At 42.7% G+C, this 13,821-nt stretch overlaps 1 long non-coding RNA gene across 1 annotated transcript in view; it reads left to right on the top strand.

Moving 5' to 3' along the window:
• Window positions 1–10,873: 10,873 nt before the first annotated feature.
• The window catches only part of LOC125000352, a 49,124-nt gene continuing 46,176 nt past the window's right edge, over window positions 10,874–13,821 (top strand). The window contains exon 1 of the long non-coding RNA XR_007111321.1: window positions 10,874–11,065. This is a non-coding gene — a long non-coding RNA (uncharacterized LOC125000352). The remainder of the gene's footprint in view (window positions 11,066–13,821) is intronic.

Here is a 13,821-nt window from a genome sequence, read left to right as displayed (position 1 = left end):
ATGCTGGCTGTGCGGCGCGTGTGCGCTCTCTGCTGTGTGTGTGTGTGTGGATGCCGGATGCTGTCATTAAATAGCCCCTTGGCCCCTCTCCTGAATTTGTTTATTCTGCACTGGGCATGGGAGTAGGTGGCAAACAGATGGGCATCCATGAATTATGGAAATTATGGGCTTTGATTAACCACCACACACTCTGCTGGATAAAAGTAACTCCAGGGTTGCCAAGTTATGTGGTGCAGTGGGCTGTGCCGTCAGTCAGTCAGCAGCGGGATGAACCTGATGCTTGATTGATGTTGTTTACCGCTCTGCCTTTAAAAAAAAAAAAAAAAAAAAAAAAGTCGAACAAAACTGTGTTTATCATGCTGCATTTCCTGTTAAATTGGCCGAGGGGATCAGATTCAGCACTTTCAAACATTGGTTGTTCCCATCCCCATAGCCTGCTACGTACACATGCTGGTTCTTACCATTATTTTGGTTTAACTTTTAATACCTGGTTCAGCTTCTGGAATATTTGTGCTAAAAAGTTTGTCAAACGTTAGATGAGAAAATTGACAACGATCTCAATATTTGTATAGGAAGTACGCAGCCAGAAGGTATTTAGCTCGGTTTAGCATATAGATTGAGGGAAACGGCTAACTTGATTTTTACAACAATGTTGTCACTAATTTTTATACCAATGTTTTTAAATTTGTATGTATAAATCTACAAGTAAACGCGTGAAGTTTTGGGAAACACACTTTCCACAATGAAACCGTTAGCACCGTGTTAGCTTAGCATCCCGGACACAGGCTTTTTGATGACTCAGTAAAAAAACCTTAAATACCCCCCTGGATGCACACAAAACATACTACATGGCAAGATATGAAGCTGAAGGTGCTCATTGGTCTGATGATGACGGAGCTGAGCTACGGCAGCAAAAACGCTAGTCGACGCTGGGTCTTTTTTGCTAGTCAGATTAATCCCTGCTTCAGTTTCAGTGATGGCGACTGAAAGTTTGGCTGAAATTTCATCCAAATGATTGGATCTCTGAACCTCCTCAGTTAATTACAGTTACCTCAGTGTGCTCCATCTTTAAAGATTGTTGAGATGGAGAAGTAGCTGGAAATACTAAAGCAGAAATAAACTACACGAGGGGTCTTCAACGTTTTTCAGGCCAATGACCCCCAAACAGATGGGGACCCCTTACCTTCTATATGTGTTCTGTATTAAACTTGGGCTAATGCCATTTATAAATACATATTATTATTATCGTTTTGCATTCAGTATTAAGCTATCCCGTTTCCCTTTACTAAAATATTTCATGTTCATGTTGCAGTACCTACACGGACCCCCTGTTGAAAACCTATGCACTGCACCAAGTGGACCAATCACAGTCTGTGCTACGGTGACAAATTGACAGAGAAGCCTATAACTCTCGAGTCAAATTACCCGTATATTTGTTGCAATCCAGAACTCTTCATCAAAATAATTCATCCTTTATAGATGAGTGTTTGAAGTGTAATGCTCCCAGATAATTATTCATGTAGCCTATATGATCATCATTTAATTCTTCAGTTGTTTTCATCAAATAAAGTCAAATTTGGGGAGTTTTATCAAAGCCCTTTTTAAAAAGTATTTCATTTAGTTTGAAACGGTGTCCAATTATCTTGGCCTTCGCTGCTACCCCCCCCTAACACACTCCCCGCGCTTTTGCATCTGATACCCCCAGCCTCTCGCCCACTCCCACACACATCATCAGCTGTCCGTGCGCACGTCTCTGTCCCCGTCTCTCTCCACTTTCATAAATGAAGAGAGACAGCCTTATCCCGGAACCAACACGGAAAAGCAATTAAAAAGGAATTAAGGGTGTGCAGGGAGAAATTGGATATGATATCCAACGCCTATTGTAAATGTCAGCGTTATTACTGTGTTGTTGTTTCCCATTCCTTTGGCCGCCTCGCCCGTTTTCAGGAGTGACAGTCCATAGTCTGGTGGACTTAATGAAGCCGTCTCAGCAGCCAGCCTCTTGGTATGTAAGGTGAAGAGTGCTGCTTATCCTTTTCCGCATGCAGTTCTCATTAAGATCCGTCGAATACGACCCCCTCTCTCCTCCTCCGTCTCTGTCCTCAAGCAAATGTCTGTTAAACTTATTTAACAGTGTCGCCCCGACGCCGTGCGAATTGTTACAGTACTATAGGTTTCTCTAATTGGGTTTTCAGCTCAGATGACACCACGGGGGAGAAGAGACTGTCTTTTTTTCCAAACACCCAGAAAACCAAATTTTTTACACTTCTAACTGACGTTAATTTGGTCCATTTCAAAAATAACCTGTGGCCAAGGCCAGTTAGATCACAGATGTGAATTGTAAACTGTTATTTGCAGACACAGACTCAGACCTAAAGTGAAAGAGGCAAATCTTTCCACTGGCAACACCGCAACTTGGTCTGTTTGTTCCATTTTCTTTGTGTTTATTGGCTTTCAGGTGGTTTTGTGTAGTAGTCAGAAGAATAAACCAGGTCCTTTTTAGAAAAACTGGATTATTCAGTTGATTTATGGGCTTTTCGTAAAGATTTTTTTTCTTCTTATGCTTATTTAAATGGACATCCCCTCCAGTATGCTTTTATTTCCTTTTAATTAATTACCTAAACCTCTTTATACGTTTATAGCAGATAAAAACGTCAAGAAATGTCAATATGCCAACTAAGAATTAGAACTAATTATCGCTTTTGGCAAATTTTTGTATTTTACACATACAGTAGAGTTGTACATAAATAAATGATTGCGCCCAGGTCGGCTAGGTATCCATTTTTTATCTAGGTGAATGAAAACGTCCTCATAAAAAGTACGAAGCTGATAGGAATTTAACTGCAGAAGAGTTTGGAGACAGTGAAAAAGCAATTTCAGTTTCCAGCCGGTTCCTGTTGACTGCTGTCCGAGCTGTCACTGAAAACATAAGAGGTGATTCTGATAGCAGAGAGAGAGAAGAGAATTACACCGAGATATCCGGGGTGAACACGGCCGGCTGTGCTACTGTAATATGGGAATGTCCTGTTTTATCAGACTTTAATTTCCCTAAGGGACTTTTATTTTACTCTTTGCAGCGTTAGCTTGAATGAATTGTCATTCTTCTGGGTTTTGCGTAAATTGAGATTTCTTAAAAAAAAAAAAAATCCTAGGAGGGCTTTAGCTGGCTGCTTTATGTATTTATATATATTTTTAAGCCATGTGCTTCAAATTCATGCAGACATTCACTCAGTGCAGCCTCAGTCTGCTGCTGGCCACTGAGCAGCTCCACTGGAGCGATTTGGGGTTTAAGTGGCTTCCTCAAGGGCACCACACTGGTGTTTGTTGAGGGAGCCCAGAGTGTTGCTCATTCATTTTCCACACCTAGACATCCCCAAGATTATCTGTCCTGAAATCTTACATCGCAAGTTCAAGTATGAAGAATAATTCCTCTCCGATTCAGTGATTATGACACGTCCAGCCAGACCAGGAAAGTGTGTGTGTGTGTGTGTGTGTACGTGCACACGTTTCTCAGCTTCCTTTGTTCTCGCACTCCCGTCTTACAGTCTGTCTTGTGTGTCCCACTTCATCCTGCTGTATAATGGAAGTGGATGACAGCCACATCTGAAGTCAAGAGATGAAAGACATCATTTACAAGTTGGTGTCTGCTCTCCCTCTGTGCGCCTTTTTCACACATACACACATGCACGATATAACACAGTGAATATAGCGGCAGATCACATTTCATCGATATATATATAAATGTGTATATATATATATATTTTTTTTAAAAAAAAGTATAGGAATAAAATTGGTTTCATTCTCTGCCCGGTATTGAATAACATTTTGTTATTGGATTCACTCTAAACCAATATGACTACAGTCTAACCCTTTCTTTACTAACCTTTCTTTATTTACCTCAGTTTTCATCTCTGAGCTGCGTGTAAATTCAAATTGTACTTGAACAGCACACAAACTAGATATACAGATGACACTTTCATATTAATCTGTGTGGACGGTGCCGATGCCTACAACAGATCACACCAGTTACGTAGCTGAAGATGGCACGCGTTGAGTTTCGCCTCTGAAAACAACACGGAAGTCCACGCTGACATTAAAAGTTTGCCGCAGAACTAAATTTGTGTTTGACGTCAGATTTGTTGTTGGCCTGATTTGAGGCTGACATTTAGTTTTTTGGCTCGGAGAAAAAGGTCAAGAAGAGGATGGTATACTAGGAAATAAAAACTCTACCATAGTTATTAGTTACATAATAACCAAGTAAAGTTACACCTTTCGGTATTCTACTACTTTATTTACTCAGACTACAGTGGACGTCTAATGAGACTTAAATCTGGCCTGGTGCTGCTTCTTTAAAGGGCGGTTTTGTCCATTTTACACATCAAAGTGTGTTTACGGGTCTTGGGGAGTACTCCTCCTCCTCTATGTGTGGAAGACATTGCACGAAGCTATTAGTATTTCCAGACTGAAAACTATATATTATAGGAAACATAATTAACTGCCTTAAGTGGTGTCAACTTAGGCAGCACAGCTAGAGTCTGAAGACTTCATCTTAATTTGTCTATCTTATAAATATTGCTCCTTGTCTGAGGACGCTACAGCTTCAGAATATATCAGCCATATATCAGAATAATGTACTGGCTGCATGTAAAGATGGAGCGTTTCAGAGTTGGCTTCATTTTCAGCACCAAGGCTTGTAGTTGAAGCCTCAGACCATAGACTTTAGAAGTGTAGATGCTCCTAAAAAAATGAAGCAAAAGCAAGTAGAGCTCCCCCTGGTGACTGGCTGCAGTATGGATCATAAGCTCCGCCTCCTCAATGTTAGTGGATGGGATTTGGGGCGAACTAAAACATTAAAATACAGGTCAGGATCTTTTCTGTTATTTAAGGTAGTTTATATAGTGCTGATGCATGTTCAAGTGTCATTTTTTTCATAAATTTTGTTTTATTTAGCTGTTAGATGCTTTAGAAACGGGATGTGACATAATGTGACTACCAGTTGCCATGCCAATTGCTCCGTAAAGCGGTTGCGTGGGACCGTGAGAGTTGTAAAAAATATTTTTTTAAGAAAAGTACAGTGTGTAATCCAAGATTTGCTTATGACTGGTGGATGTAGAGCAGAGTGCAGTATTAATTAAATGAAAACGCGAGTGAGTCTGACGGAAGTGTGGCCGGGTCGTACTACCTAGACTCTGACTCCAAAGGGGTCGTATTGCATTCTGGGACCTGTATGTACGAGCTTTTTTTTTTTTAAAAAAAAGAATTAGGTTTTTCTGAATCACTTTGGCCATTTTTTTAAAAAATTCTTTTAAACTCTTCACTGCATGTTTGAAAAACATTCAGTTAAATTGTATTTGTGTAGCGTCAGTAACAATACGAATTGTCTCAAGACGCTTTACAAAAACCATCCTGAAACCTCCAGAGCAAGCCTGCAGGCTCCTTCTAACAGGAAGAACCCATCTGCCTAAGGCCAGAGGCCAATTCAACATATACTGTATTTTTGACAGATTTAGTATTAATAATAAATTCATACTCATATGGGTTTAAATAAATGCTTAACACACTATTAAGAATTTATAGGCGTGCGAAGCATAAATTGAACTTAAACATTTGTTATTCCGTGTTTCTATGCAACTGTGTGAAATAATTGGATGTGCTGCCCATTATTGTCGCCGGTGGAGGAGTTTAAAATCTGCTTAAGAAAAAAAAAAAAAAAAAAAAAAAAGAAGAAGAAGCCCGTTGGAGAGGAGTTAATATTGTTTTCAGTGGACACAGGCCATAACTGACACAAGCTTGTCATTCACCTCATGCTCGTGTCTACGACTTGAGAGCGAAACATTGAAACAGTCTTTTTCTTCCAATTACGAGAGACATAACCTGCCAGGTCTCATTGTGTTACCTTAATATCTGCCGTCCCTTTTTTTTTTTTTTTCTTCCTACCCTGCATCCTACTGTACCCTCCAGCGTGCACAAACGCCATTAGGGGTTAGAGTACGACCTGCTCCGGCGTCAACCCTGTGCACCTTGTCTTGATGCCCTTGAGCAGTAATTGGTTGAATCCCCCCCAGAATCTGACTTGAGGGCACAGAAATCCACAGCTCCCCAATCAGCCGGCTGTCAATCATTCTGCCAACTAAACTAAAGCCGGGGATAACTAACAGGCTGAGATTGGAATTTAGAGTTAGAGAGACATAAATCTTCTCGACAAGTTTGTGCTTGGCCAGGTAGTGCTCTTATTGGCACCAAAATTGGATGATGGGGATGTTGCCAGCGTGGTGGTTATGGGGAAGCCCAACATCTAATTTGTCTTTCACAGTAAGGGAGGATGTGCAATTTTCTTGTTCCAAATATGTAAAAGTGACAACAGTGAGACAGCTCCGGCGAAAACACTGAATAGATGTTTAGCCCTGATTCACAGACAAATGAGATTCGGATGGAAATATGTGTCTTATTACTGTATTTGTTCCTGAAAAAAATGCACACATGCCATATTTAAAATGTTTCTCTCAGCTTTTTTGGCACGGAGCACATTTCGAGTTATAATATCTTAGTTGGACTTAACGCAATCTGACAGGGCCATCTGCAGCACTCAATTGAAGTATTTTAGGTGCAAATAAAAATCCCTGGGGTGCGCCGAGATTTTTCAGAAATCTTCACGTGGCTTCCCTCCAGGAGGTTAATGGCGGAGAAAGCACTCTTGGCATGCGTCCTGCAAGTTTTTTCCGTGGGATATTATTTTTAACTTAGAGCAGTGACATAAATTAATGCGAATAAAAAAAAAAAAAAAAGTTTGTAATTCACAAACATCTTCCGAACTGCATCGTCTGTTGAATATTAACTTTCGCGGTAAACCAGAGTCAATTTAGAAATCTGGTTTAATCCCGTTGCGCCGTCTTTGCATTGCGAGTGGCGTCATTACGGGGATTTAAAGATAACGCCGAGCCACTAGTGATCAAGTAAAACCAGGCTGATGATGTTATATCTAATGAGATTTTATAGCCAACATTAGCTGCTTATGTATGGATAATGTTTTGCCCCAGCCATATACATCCACCAAATCACTTTGTCTAATTAAAGTGTATATACTGTGTGTGTGTGTTCAAGTGTGATGTAACGTTTCGTGAACGGTATTTCTCCACTTGAATATAAAAAGAGGTTTCTAATAAAAATATGCAAATTTATAGAAAACGCACTGCTTATAATAATAACAATAAAATAGAACTTAGGAACTTGGAATGAAATTAAAAAAAAAAAAACGCATCTATCGTTTTTTTTTTATTCTGGTTTGGACTATTAAAGGTTTTCGCAGGGTGGGAGCGTAATAACCAGCTCTGCTTTTCAAACAGTAATAAAGAGCAATTTATTTCCTCTTGGTGTAAAAAAATAAGTATGAGTTTTCCCTGAGCACAACAACACCAGCAGCAGCAGCACCATCAGCTTTGTGGTAAGAAAAGGCGGCCTCCTGTAAGCCATAAAGACCCGCGTTCGATCCCCATAACCCTCAGCATCCTCCCCACAGAAGTGTCCTTTTAATCATGACTCTAAATCTGCGCCGGGTCCGCGAGCCGCTGACCCCTCCGCCTGACCTTCTGGTGGTGGTGGTGGTGGTGGGGAGGCAGCAGCAGCAGGCGGCGGCGTAGGCGGGGGCGCGGTAGCTCCGGGGATCGATAGAGAATTAGAAGATTCACAGGCCATATTGCTGCTGCTCGCCGTGGCCGCAGAGGACGGGTGGCAGCCGGCGGTGATCCCGCTCGCAGCTGAATAACGCCGCGAAACGATGATCTACACCGTACACGGTCGCCCCCCCCGTTCCCCGCGGACACGCGCTGCGTGGAGTAAACATTGGTTAGTATAGTTCAGACTTAAATATTTTATGTCCTTACAGCGAGCAGCTTAGCAGCAAACACCCGAGTCCCTGTTCTTACAGTAAATATTACTAATGCACTCCCCTTGCATTAGTTTGTTGAGCTCTTTTTGGCAAGCTACTCGAAAGAGTGAATTAGTTTCTCATTACGTATTAATGTGTATTAAAGAAACTGCTTATTACTCAACTACAAAAGCAATGTGTTTTTATTAGAGCCCAGCTCTCTATATAAAGAAGTGCAGCATAGTGGTGCTAGAACCCAGCCTCTTTCATATCTTTAAATTATAATTTTTTTTGTCATACTTTTGTACTTTCTATCAAACTGGTGATTATTTAAGCTCTGAAAAGGTTTTTTATTGGTGTTTTATTTTGTAATTTTTTGTTGGATTTAAGTGCTACTTCCTGTGTTTTCCCCTCACGTGCTCCGCCCTCATTGGTTTCACCTGTGTCTTGTTAACCCTCCTTACAGAACATGTGTCTCTTCCTCCCTTTCCCGTTGATGTTACTCCTGTTTGTCATACTGTTTATTTCCTTGCCTTGGTTTCGTCCCTCACCTGTATTTTTAGTTGAATTTATGGGTACCTCGTCTTTCCTGCAGCACGCAGAGTACGTTCTGGGTTTTGAGTTTTTTATTAAGGTCATTTTGCTCTGTGGTTCTGGTTTCGGCCCCACTTCACCAGAAACATGACAGCGGGTCAGTGAGTGTTTGACATCACGAAGATTAGTTAATGCAGATGGTCTAATACACCGATCAGCCACAACATTAAAACCACCGAGAGGAGAAGTAAATGACATTGAAAATCTTGTGACAATTCAGTGTTCTGCTGGGAAGTATTTGGACCAGACCTGGTAACCCCACCCTGTAGCAATGACGCTCCTTGATGGCAGCAGCCGCCCCCAGCAGGATGCAGCCTGACACAGACACACACACACACAAATTCACCACATCCCAGAGAGGCCTCTATATTAGGAAGCTGGTCATAATCTTTTGCCTGATCGACTGCATGGACGTTGGGCCTCGATATCAAGCCTTTGTCTCTACCCCCACCCGCTGCGTTTGAAAAATCACATCAACCGTGCATGCAAGATGCCAGCCCATGTTCCAGCAATGTTTTGGCTTCACTTTTGAAGCGGGGGGTGGAGGGGGTGGACGGGTGGGGGGGTGGGGGGGGGGGGTGGGGGGGGGCTTGTCGTCCGTCTTTGAATCCAGTCTGTGATCTAATAGATATTGAAATATGTTTAGTGGCCAGACAGAATTTAATTTGTATGTGACACTGGATGAAAAGTTGCCAGCCTGTTCCAAATTTCATGGCGATGGTTGTTGAAACATTTCGCAGAACAACAACAAAAAAAAGCAAAAAAAAAACAAAAAAGCTGGAACTTTGAAATCTACTGGATATCCATCAAAAAGAGGAATGAGTGAACCAGCGCGCGGTCCCACGCTGCCGTCCCGCCGCTGGTACCGTGGCTAAAACCACTGCAGCTCCTGCGCAGCCGTGTTCGGTCTGAATGTCGTTTTTATTCCACCTTTTGAGGACGTTTTACGCCGTCTCTGCCTGGTGCCGCGCGGTGAACCCACGCCGAGCACCACTCCGCATTAAAATTCAGGTTGATCGGCTCCCTCCCATAATTCATTTCTGCTCTGGTGGGACCATTGTCACCGAGCACAAGTGGCCATCTAGTTGTTTGATGAGCGTGATAATTATTTTAGCCATATGCCAAGGCTTTTCCAAAGCGCCTGATCTGAACCCAACATTAGGCAGAGATGGACTTTAGCCAAACACACTGTTTGCCACTGACAAACCATCCTTATTGACACCATCTTTATCCATTATTTGCTCCTTTTATCTCTTGTTGTTTGCACATTTTTTCTTTTTTTTTATCAATCTTTCTCATCTTGGCCATTCCTTCAACCCCCACCAACCCCACCCCTCTCTCTCTCTCTCTCTCTCTCTCTCTCTCTCTCTGTCTGTTCCCTCTCTCACCCCCACCCCCATCCCGTTCACTTGATTATGTCGAGCCAGAGTCGGGGAAAAGTGTCACTATGGAAACAGGGGCAGAGGCAGTCTATGGGAGAGAGAGAGAGAGAGAGGGAGAGAGAGGGGGAAAAATAGACGAAGAGACCGAGAACAGGCTGAGAACTGGCCGGTGTTCAGGAATCCACGATTGGTCATCTAACGCAGGGAAAAAAAAAGAAAAGAAAAAAAAAGCAGGTGACAAATTAATGTTAATCATCAATGAGTGGAAACTGGAAAACCCACATCTGGACGGTTTATCTTTGACCCAAAACATCTTGCCGTGCTGTAACCGCCTCTCTGTTTTTATTCTGTGTTTGTCCGTTCTCTCAGCAGCCGTTCTTTTCACTATCGATTTATGAGAAGTCTGAAAATCATTAATTATCTCCTCTTAATTTCAACAAATCCACCGACTGAGCAACGCTCAATCATCACGTCGAGCTGCAGTGATTAATCGAATAATAGGGGACAGATATGCAGTTGATGTGATCCCTTTTTTAAGAAAATACAACAGATGTTTGTCCGTTTTACATGTTGGTAAATTCTCAAATCTCTCTATTGTTTGTCTCATATGACACTGAACTCATAGTCCTTTCAGAATAAAGGTTTAAATACTTGAAGTGGAAATGAGAAGCTTTTTTTTTTTTTTTTTTTTTCAGATTTGACTAAAATGAAGCCCAAGCCAGATGTGATATTATATCTTCTGTCCTCCACCCCACTTTCTATTTTTTGTATTTTCTGAATCTCCCCTCACCAGATGAGTTTTTGGATTCAATTTTAGCCACGCGGCGAAAACACTTTGTAGAAAAATCGTTAAGCGACGACAAAAGCCCTGATTGCCTTTGTCACCCCGGAGTTTGAAGGAGTCGGCTGGTGTGGGAGGACGGGAAAGACGGGAGGGGAGCAGGTTAGGGGGGGAAAAAAAAGGGGGAGGAGTAGAAATGGGAGGGAGGGGAGCTGGGGAGGTATGATAGTGAGAGGGGCTGAGAGAGTAGCAGAGCGAGAGGACAGAGGCAGGGAGGAGGCGGCGGAGCAGCAGCAGCAGCAGCAGCAGCTCTCCTCCCGAGTCTCCATCCCGCAGAAGACGGAGGGGGAGAAGAAGACCGAGACAAGACGAGCGTCCCGCCTCGCCGCCGGGGGTGCGTCTCCTGCCGCTCCTCAAGTTAAAACCAAGATCTCCTTTTGCGCGGTACGTTCACCTCTCACTGACTCCCCTTCTTTCACATCCTCGTCCTTATTAGGACAGTGGACCTGCAGCATTTAGACGCCGGGGGGTTGGAAAGTACTGTGTGTGTGTGTGGTGTGTGTGCAAAGATCCTGTCAAGTGCAAGGCTTTTTCCAGCAGCATGTTGCTTTCTCTCTGTCTTTATCTGTGTGCGTGTGGAAATGATAAGTGCGTGTTACTACGCGGAGCAAAATGGGGTCTGATTTAACAAAATGTCAGGGGCGATTCTGCTGAGATGTAGCTTCGTTGACATTTGAAGAATGATCCGATTTCCCGCACTCCCGGTCTCTCTGCGCAGAGTGGGACCTGATGTTGGGGAAAAGACGCCGGCAAGAGTTCAGAAACTTAACGCCGAGCTGTTGTTTCATCTTTTCGCCCTTCCACTCGCATTTCACTGACCAAGACCCTCAAAAAAAAAAAGATGGTTATTAGTTGTGTCCTGTTGAAGTATTCGTCAGTCATTTTTGTACAATTCAGAAATGCCCTTAAAGAGATGGAAGAGGCACAGTTAGATAGTTGCAGATCAAGTTGAGTTTAACAAAGCAGTGATTCAAAACCACATTTTCGTCTAATGAACTGCTAACAGACTGCTCTTCTGACCTAAACCTTTTAGTATCTGTCAGCCGCTCTCTTCATTAGAGCCATTAAGGGCGGTTTAACGTTATCAGACACATTGGCGGTATTGATCTGCTAACCTGCTCCCGGTGGGAGCGATTGCCAAGACAAGCTCCCAGTCTTCATTTATTTGTTGATTTTATTTTTTTAACAGTGCTCTTCATGCAGCAGATTTTTTTTTTTTTAGTAGGAGAGTTATTGAGTGCAGTAGCGCAGGGATTGTCTTTGTGCAGATGTCATGATGTCATACTAACTGGACCCTCTCCTTCCTGGCTGCACAGAGGAAAATGCTTTAAAATTATAGAGAGGAAGTAACTTATCCTGCAATAACAAAGGTGTGGTAATTTTAGATTCACTGTGACCATTTCAGCCTTTTATACATATATATCTATATATATATATAAAAAGACTGTGATGTAGCGAGGCTTCACATACTCTAGTATGATGTCATGTACTCTGGTTCAACTCATTACAAAGATAGAAGGTGGATTATCCTTTCAAATGCGTCTAAAAATGTTTTTTCTTTTAATATTCCTGCTTTAGCAACTAATTTTGTAATTATCATAATTTCCGCAGCCACGCGGCGGCAAACAAAAAGAGAGCTTTTTGCTGCTTTGTTCCAGCTTGCTTGTATAATTTAGTGGCTTAGTGTTCCGATCCTGTTAGAGAAGGCGGCTCATTATTAGTTTTCAGTCGGCGTCGTAACGTTCTCTGTGTAATCTCAGCTCAAACACTGTTTATTTACTTATATGCCCGCCATGAAAAATTGAGACGTGATGTGTTTTGCATAAAAACCTGTTGATAAAGTGCGAGATTCTCCTATTACATGAATGCAGTTATTAGATTATTTCCTCTGTTTGCTGTTTAATCATTCAGTCGGAGAACAGTGGAAAATGTTTCCAAATCTTTGCACCCAAAGATGTTTAGCTCGCATGTGAGCCGATTAATTTCCCGTGGCTCGACTAATCGATTGATCCGCAAACTGTAGGAACAGACACGAGGGCGAGGGGCTCGCGCCGTCGAAAGGCCGGGGCTACAGTAGTTGCATGTATTCATGTGCCTGTGGGCAGCATCTGCGTGCGCGTGGATGGCAGAGAAAGTATATGGAGATCAATGCGAGCAGCTGTTCTCTCTGCACTTCAAACGCCGCTCTGTTGTTGGCGCGGCAACGCTCCGACAGGCCTCAGCGCAAGGGGATCAAAGGCTAATGAGACAGCCATCGCACAAACGCACCCGGCAGACCCATGAATATTGATACGGCTCAGGAGAGAGATGGAGGCTGGGTGTCTTCGCTCGCTCCGCGGCAGCCGGATAAATTAAAGGAGGGAGGGGCGGTCGGGTTGCAGCTGTACGTCGGGAGGACTTTGGGCTTTGACGGATATCGAGGTGTGCGGTCAACTGCCGATGGCAGGTCTAAATTAGAGTGGTTAAGGGTGTTTAAAAATGTCAAACTGGCTCCGTCTATGTTTCACACTGAGGCTGTGAGCAGTGAAGCTGTTGCTTACGTCACGTGATGATATGTCCAAAAACTGTTAAAGGTTTAAGCTTGATGAAGTGTTTTAATCAACAGAGGTGAACATCAAATCAATCAAAGTCCAAGAAACCGAAGCCATTCACATTCAACCTAAGTATGAGCTGTAACAATAACAGAACAAATAAGCAATCTAAAGGTAATTGTCAGATAATGTGATGATGAAAATAACTAATTTTCTCTAATATCTTTCAAATCTAAACCTGAATCCACCGCTAAACAACCTGCAGACATCGCCAGCTGCTGCAGCGAGGGGACCAAAGTGTCTCGAGTCTGTAACCACCAGGATGAGTCAGACACGCTAACTTTTTTCGCTGTAACACATACCCCTGTATTGTGTAGCGTATGATCGCCTGAAGGTGACATGTTCCCCCACGAAATAATGTGTTGTTCCTTATTCCAGGGTGCTTGTTTGTCTAGCAGCACAGTTAACCTCCTGAATGTCACGCCTGGCTTTTTCCCAGTGATCGACGGCTACATGGCATGAAGTTAAAATTAGCTCCTACTTTCGCATTATCTTTCTAAATTTGGACAAGGATCCTACCACACAACCCTCTGGCTAAGTTTGTAAAAA

This window comes from Mugil cephalus, chromosome 22 (genome assembly GCF_022458985.1).
Source record: "Mugil cephalus isolate CIBA_MC_2020 chromosome 22, CIBA_Mcephalus_1.1, whole genome shotgun sequence".
NCBI classification, from domain to species: Eukaryota; Metazoa; Chordata; class Actinopteri; order Mugiliformes; family Mugilidae; genus Mugil; species Mugil cephalus.
This window is presented reverse-complemented; position numbering and strand designations above follow the sequence as displayed.